Here is an 8,352-nt window from a genome sequence, read left to right on the forward strand (position 1 = left end):
ATCTGGTTTCCATACTGCCATCACTCTGCTCCACTTACATTGACTTGTCTGGTCTCCCCGCTTTTCATGTCCCTCAGGTCATGTACCACAGGTCTTGTGCAAATACTGGATCTTCCTGCTACATCCTTGTCCTTGTCTCCACTCTTGGGAAGCTCAAGCTTCATACCCAGAGCCCAACATTGCTTAGCAAGGAGGTCGACTCTGGCTGAGAGAAAGCTCCCAGCACAGCTCTCCCTCCTGTGGAGCACATGTTGCAGTCAGAGTCATAGTGTCATATGTCTTGTGCTATTTGCTATTTGTCCATATTAACCATTTACCTGCATCTGCCCAGTACTCCACACACTGTTGGACTTCTCTGAGGCACTCATAAATCTGTATTAGATGAGTGAGTGACTACCTGAACCACTTCCTGCAAGGATTTTCACACAAGACTGATCCTCCCGCTACCTTTTAGACTGGCAAAAAGGATGTGGATGATAAGCAGTGTGAAAACATGAGTAACCTTCAGTCAGGTGAATCCTACTCAACCCTGTTGCAGAGGATGGCTTTTGACTTTCTGGGAAAGGATCCAGGATAATGAAGCTGTGCTTGTCTCTCCAGGACGCAGCTGTGTCTGTAGCAAGGTGTGTATCTTACGTTTTCCGGGGAAAGCCTTGGGTCTTCCATATGCCACAATCTGGACACCTTCAGAATTTGATGAATTTCTGCATCAGACCGCATGACTGGCAGGATGCCCTGAATTTGGTTCTGCCAGCCTGCCTTCACGTATGGATGATGTGGGCATTTCACAGCTCAGATGGGAGTCTGGGTCTTCTAGGAACTGGCAGTAATCTCCTCCAGGACAGGGACAGGTCTGAACCTTGGATGCTGAGTGGTCTCCTCAAAGGCTTTGGAACAAGCACAACGAGGTGAATAAGGAACTAAGAAGGTGGCTTGGGTGCTCCTGGTCCATGGCCTCATCTCTGGGAATCCCAGTTGTTGAAGAAGGGTCTTGTTTTAGTGCCATCTCCATCAGAGCTCACGAGACCAGGGACACCTCACTAGATATGACTAAACAAGGTGGTGGTCTTAGAACGGGGGGCTGCCGCAGAGACTATTCTAGTCCCTATTGAACATGTCAGTCTGGAGGTTGAGCGAGCGAGGGCTGGCCTGACTGTGGCTTCTGGATGCACAGAGAGGCATAACAAGCCAACATGCCGCAGGAGACAGGCTAAGGAACAGAAGACAGGAGGCCATGTGGCCCCAGTAAAGTGGGATACTTAACCTTCGCCCCTGTCTCCTACCAGGAGATTCTGATGTGTCCCTAAGCATGTTCCTTCTGCAGAGGCAGAGATGGGGTGGGGAGGAAGAGTACAACGAGAGACACTTCAGAGTGAAAAACGATCAGGCCTCCCTACTGGCTGGAAGTCAGTGAATGGAGAGGAAGAAAGCCTGTGACTGGCTGGGCATTTATTCTCGCCCCTTGCTAGAAACTGTCCATATATCATCTCTTCTTCAAATGGAAAGAACCTTATGCAGCAGATTTTATCACCTTCATCCATTAGATAGGGAAACAGGCGCAGAGAGGTACTGCATCCCTGACAGGTAGGTGCTGCAGGAGTGGGTACAGGGCCAGCTGTGGAAGCACAGCTGGCGACTGTGCCGCCTCCTGCCTTCAAATCTACCTGTAGACAATAGGTGGGCAACAGCAGTGATGGCCATTGGCTCCCCGGCCAAGAAAGCAGCAGCAGCAGCAGGTGTTCCGCCCGATCCAAGCCTGTTTACCATGTGTCCACACAGCAAAATGCATCAAAAATGTCACTCCTGTGGAAGATCCCTTCCGGGCCTTCAGCCCTGTCTAATTTCCTCCTGTGACGTGACAGGGTGAAATTAACTTTGTAACCTTCCGAGGTAGATGTCTATCTCAGCCATCACTGAGGCCAGGGAAGTCTCTGCTCGGGGTCACAGTGGGGCTGGCACATTTCCCAGGAAGGGGTGTGGCAGGCTCATGGAGTGCGGGGAGAAGGAAGGGGTTATTTTCTGGCTGTGAGGCAGCAGCTGTTTTGTGTCCCTGCCCTTTCCTTATTTGCAGGCTCTGACTTTGGGTACCACATTGTCTCAGGAGCCATGGCAGGCGGATGGTGCTAGAAGCTGCCCTTCTGTATGCGTAGCACACACATGGTTTCCATGGGAACATTTCAGAAGAAGGATGCTACATTCCCAGCTTTTGGTGGCCTTGGATAAACAATGGTGTTGGATGTTGCTGAGAAGTTCAGAACCTCCTTCCTTCTGCCTCCTGCCTGCTCTAATGCTATCTCTAAGCACCCCTCAACCACGCAAAAATCAGCTGAAACGAAAAATTGGGCCCATGAAGCTTTTACTATGCAGGACAAAACTTCATGTTTATTTAATGAGCTCTCTCTCTCTCTCTCTCTCTCTCTCTCTCTCTCTCTCTCTCTCCCTCTGTGTGTGTGTGTGTGTGTGTGTGTGTGTGTGTGTGTGTGTGTGTGTGTGTGTATGTGTGTGTGTATGTAGACCATATCCATCAAGCTGGCTTGGAAGTACAAAGGATCTGAGGAGAGCATTCTGGTGAGGGGCTGCTGAGGTTTCTCTGGGTATTTGGGGGTCTCTTGCTTCTCTCTGACATGCCATCTCTGCAGGTGCTGCAGCACTGTTCATGCTGGAGCTTGAACGGTTTGGTCCTCAGCTCACTCACACAGTGCTCTGTTCCTGAGGCACACCTATTCTGTGCTAGGTACTTTACCACACCCGGGTCCACAGAGGACACACGTGGGCACGTTATGTCTGCCCTGTTGTTCGATGCGGTCAGCCCAGGATAGCCAGCCTAAAGCATGGCTGTAAGGATGTGGAGGTTGAAGCGGGAGAGGGCGAGGCTGTGGGTATGGGATGGAATAGTTTCTAATGCTGGGAAACTATTTAGAGAGCATGTTGATGTTTGACCCTTAGGATCCTAAGGCCGGGGAGGGTGGCCCGTGCTCCACGGAAGCAGTTCATAAAGGATGTGGGGCTAGTGCATGACTTACTTTTCTTACTGGGACAGAGTTTGAGGGGACATAGTCCATCATGGAGGGGACATCGTGGCAGTGGGGGCTGAAGCAGCTGGTCACATTGTTTCCACAGAGGAAGCAGACAGATGACTGTTCAGCCCGCTTTCTCCTCTTTGTTAATTGGGGGGCCCCAGCCCATGCCACAGTGTAGCCTGTGTTTAGAGTGGGTCTTCCAACCCCACTTAACTGAATTAGACACTTTCCATGTCATGACTGTGTGGAGAACAGTGCAGTAAACATGGACAACAGTATGACCTGTTTGGCATACCACTTTCCTTTGAGTATTACTCAGTAGTGGGGCTGCTGGAAGGATTGTGTGCTTATTTATTTTGATATTAGGGGTAGAACCCAGACCTTATGCATGCTGGGCAAGTACTCAGCCAGTGAGCCAGGTCCCCAGCACGGTGGTTCTGTTGTTAATGTTTTGAGGCCCCTCCAGTCTGTTTACCATGATGGCCATAGACATTGACATTCCCACCCACAATGTTCTGTTAGAACAGGCCATGCGTTTCCTCCACATTCTTATCCTCATTATCCTTTGGACAATAGCTATCCTAACAGCTGTAAGGCAGTGGTTCATTGTGGTTTCTTTTAGATTTATTTTTATTTTTAACTGTGTGCCCATGTGAGTGCAGGAGCTTTTGGAGTTTGGAGAGGCCATCAGATCCCTTGGGGCTGGAGTTACCGGCGGTTGTGAGGTGCCCAGCATGGGTGCTGGGAAGTGGACAAGGGTCCTCTGGAAGAGCAGTGTGTGCTCTTAACTGTGGAGCCGTCTCTCCGGTCCCTTCGTTTCCCCGATGATGGATGACACCGAACACTATCTGTCGGTTCACCATTGCCTGTTGTTTAAGGAATGTCTGCTCTCACCCTTTCCCCATTCAAAAGCAGGTCAGTTTTCCTTTTCTTTTTTTCATTCTTTGTATTTTTATTACCAGTATATTACCCTTATATTTTTATTACCAACCCTGGACCAGTCCTTTCTCAAAGGGATATGGGAAGGATGAGTCCCTACATCTGCCATCCTAACCTGGTCCCCGGTAAAGTGCTAGGCCCTCCCTGATGAACGTCTACGGTCTCAGAGTCCGTCCATTTAGAATACACGCACACACCAAAGAGAACCTCTGTATGGGGCACAGCCAACACTGCACGCTGGCTTCTGTGGTCTCTCATCTCCCGAGTATTAGCCCCACTCCCCCAGTCAGCTTGCTGGCCCTCCAAAGCTGCAGACCTCGGCTGACTTGAGCATAGCAACAGCCTAGTGTGGGGCTGAGAATGGAGGCGGGCCTTGGGAGCAGTGTCTGAGTTGACTAAGGGATTTCTCTCGGCCCTTTCATCCTGCGTGCCCTGTGTCTCCCACAAGCCCCTGAGTGCGCAGCCCTTGGAAGCTGCCCGCTCACTCTCAGGGTGAACTTCCCGCAGATGAGAGCTGGCCTCCCCTCCCCCATCACCAGTCACTGCTCATGTCACAAACTGAAGACAAAGCAACGTTTAGCAAATCCTGCAGTCCCACTCTCGACACCTCCCGCACAGAAAAGCATTTGACAACTGGTTCCTATGGCAACGGGCTTTCTTTGAAATAATTTCTTGTTCGCCCTGCCAGCCCCCCACCTTGCTCTTCTTGAGAGTAAATGGCCAGCGTTGAAAATGAGACAAGGAAAGAATATTCCGCCAGCAAAGCCAGTGGCGGGGGTGGGGGCGGGGGGATTCTGACTGGCCTAGAGAGAGAGAGAGAGTTCATGCAGGCTACTGTCCTCGGAGCTATGCTGATGCTCAGCCATGGGTTAAAGTATGCCAAAAGTGAAGTCTCCAGAAAGCTGACAGCAGCATTAACAGGCTCTATTTAGAGCAACGTGGAAGTGTGGCACACTCTAATTTTGGAAAAGAGCCATCTTCGCACATTCTGAGCAACAGTGTCCTGGAAGCTGCAGGCTTCCTGGAAGCTGTCCCTCTTCCTGTTGCTTGTGAGCCTCGGCACACTGGCGAGGGTCTTTTCTTCAGAGGGGAGCTGACTTTGCCCCTCATCTTGGTCCCCCATGGTGTCAAGCAGTAGAAGACCAAGCCTTAATTCTGCTGTGGACTGAACAGAGTTAACACCAAATTCCTGTGTTCAAACCCTGGCCACAGAGTACAACTGCATATGACTGTGTATAGAGATGGTGAGTTTGGAGAGGTGATTAAGGTACACAGACGGTTGGGGTGAGCCCTAGTCTAGTGTGACTGGGGACCTCAGAAGAAGTGATCAGAACATACAGAGACACTGGGGATATGTGTCCACAGAGGACACCAAGTGAGGACACAGGAAGACAGTTGTAGAGATGGTGTGACAAAGTGTTTGAGGCAGGCTTGCGGCTCAGACGGTAGAGTGCTCATCTAGCGTGCCCGAAGCAGGTGTGGGAGTGCGTGTCAGTAATCTCAGCACTTGGAAGATACAGGCAGGAGGATCAGGGGTTCAAGGTCATCCTAGGCTATATAGCAAGTTTGAAGCTAGCGTGGGCTGCATGAGACACTGTCTAAAAATGTTTTTGTTTCATTTTGTTTTGAGTTAGGTAGTCATAAACAAGATAGTCACAAACCACAGACATTCATTTCTCAAACTTGTACAGGCTGCAAAGTCCAAGGTCAAGGTGCTGGCTGATTCAGGGCTCAGTGAAGATGCACTTTTTGGTTCACAGATGGCGTCTCCCCACTGTGTCCCCAGATGGCAGAAGGGCCACGGTGCTCTCTGGGGCTTCTTTTATAAAGGACACTAATCCAGTTCGTGATGGCTTTACCTTCATGACTTTGTCATCTCCCAAGGGCCCCAAATTCAAACAAATGCCATCATACTGAAGGTTGAATGAATGAATGAATGAGTTCCTTCCTCCTCCTCTCCCTCCTCCACCTCTTCTTTTGAGATATGCTCTCAAGTAGGCTAGGCTAGCCTTTAACTTGCTAGATACCCTAGGCTCGTCTTGAATTCCTGAGCCTTCTTCCTCCATCTCCCAGTGTTGAGATTACAGGCGTGTGCCATCGTACTGACCTTTAGAATTTCAACATGGGAGTCTATGGACAGACTCAAACATTTAGTCTGCAGTAGTACAAGGTGAGGAGAGAGCAGAGGCCAGCCCTGCTGACATCTTGGGCTTCCAGCCTCCGGAATTGTGGGAAATAAATGTCTGATGTGGAAGCCCCTCTGCTGCAGCATTTCGTTACATCTGTCCAAACGAATCAATACAACTTTCCTAGGAGCTACAGTCTCCATTTGTCAGTGCTTGGGACTGTGTCGTCTGTGGTCATTCTAATTTGAGTTCTTCAAAGGAATGGACGGTCTTCACCAGGCACCGGGAAAACCCAGGGATTTTGCCTTCTGATGGGTGATGTTCTGTGGCTTGGTATACCCAAAGGTCTTGACTCACAGGATGCTCGTAGTATTCAATGAAGCCACTGGCAGACACCCAGCCAGCCGCCGATTACAACCGCATGATGCCTCTTAGTGACCTGGGACCATGTACTTGAACTCCTGCCCGCTACCTGCACCATGTTGTTAACATTATCCCATGATGGGGTCCCCTGAGGCTGGGAGCCATCTTGGTTTTCTTTGTGTCTCAGCCACTAGCCAGAGGCTGAATAAATATTTCTGACTAAATCAATGTATTTCAACCAAGGTTCGGGGGACTTCTCCATTCAAAGAGAAGCTAGCTGGTCTTTTGTTCCTGAGAAGGAGACAAAAGCTTAACAAGGTTGGGTGACTTGCCCAAGGCCCAGAGAGGTAAAGCTGAGATGGGAACCAGGCTCTCCACAATTCTGCATGGGGGTTTTCTACTCCACCTGTCAGCAAATGAACACATAGGCTGGTGTGTGTGAACCCATGCTAGGAGAAAAGTGCTCGCACCCACCTCTCATTTAGGCACATTCCCTTGTGGACAGAAACTAAAGGTGAGTTTATTTATTGTGTTTCAGAGGACGACACATCACCCAGCTCATGTGCAAGTATTTGCCCCTTCCAACCCTTCATTCTCTTGACTAGAAATTCCTGCGGGCCCCAACGTCTGAGTTTTGAGCTCAGAGTCTACATATTATCAGCATTCGGCACATTTTTAGAAATGAATTAATGAATACATGAGAGCAGAAACCATTCTTAATTCCTATTTCTGGCACTCAAAGCCTTCCACAATCTGGTCCCTTCCTCGGCAGCACTCTGAGATATAACCCTTCACTGCTCGTCTCTAATGTGCTTGCAAGGAAATGCGTAGCTTTGGCACTCAGCTCAGGCTCAGATCGGGCTGTACTCTCCGCAATGTTGTGTGTTCTCACGAAGAAGCCACTGAGCTCTACTCCAGTCCATTCTCTCCCATATTGTCCACCATCTTTGAGCCAACCAAGCCTGCCTTCCCTCTTTTGAGCCCAGAAGCAGTAGGTGACAGAAGAGAGCAGACAAGGCCTCCTGGAACAGGCTTCGAGTTAGGAAGAAAACCTGGAGGGACGGAACAGAAGTGCAGCCTGTGCCAAGCAGCGTGGCCGTGACTTCAGACAAACCCTGTGGCTGAAATCCCTTCAGTTTTGTACTGGGGGTTGGAGTGGATGTGAGCTGCCTTCGGACCTTATTAACACTGACCATCCATCAGCTCAAAGTCTGCTGTCAATCTGCGTAGAGCACTCAATTCCTCTTTGTTCCTTCTGGTGCAGGGAAAAGGAGGTCTTCCTGCCAAAGACGACATGTGCTCAGAACCACAGACCTCCCTTTCACACGCTCTGCTCCTTCCTTTTCAACACTTCTTACCATCAGCTTTTAATGTGCTTATCTATTTATTTAGAGACAAGGTCTCGTGTATCCCAGGCTGACCTTGAATTCACTGTGTAGCTCATGCCTTTAATCCCAGCACTCAAGGCAGAGGCAGGCTGATCTCTGCAAGTTCAAGGCCAGCCTGGTCTACAGAGCAAGTTCCAGGACAGCCAAGGCTATACAAAGAAGCCCTGCCTTGAAAAACCAAAACCAAACAAACGAAAACCCCAAACCTCAAAAGGTTGAAACTGTTTCATCAATAATTTTTTTTGGGTTTTTTGAGACAAGGTTTCTCCCTGTAGTTTTGGTACTGTCCTGGATCTCGCTCTGTAGACCAGGCTGGCCTTGAACTCACAGAGATCTGCCTGGCTGTGCCTCCCGAGTGCTGGGATTAAAGGCATGTGTCACCGCCGCCCAGCTTCCCCAATAATTTAACTGCCTGCTAGAACCAACTTAAACACTCTTTAAAGGAAGAAAACAAGAGGGCTGGAGAGATGGTTAAGAGCACTGGCTGTTCTTCCAGAGGTCCCTAGTTCAATTCCC

The sequence above is a fragment of the Peromyscus californicus genome, unplaced genomic scaffold (assembly GCF_007827085.1).
Source record: "Peromyscus californicus insignis strain IS unplaced genomic scaffold, ASM782708v3 Scaffold_12__1_contigs__length_115047231, whole genome shotgun sequence".
Lineage (NCBI taxonomy): Eukaryota > Metazoa > Chordata > Mammalia > Rodentia > Cricetidae > Peromyscus > Peromyscus californicus.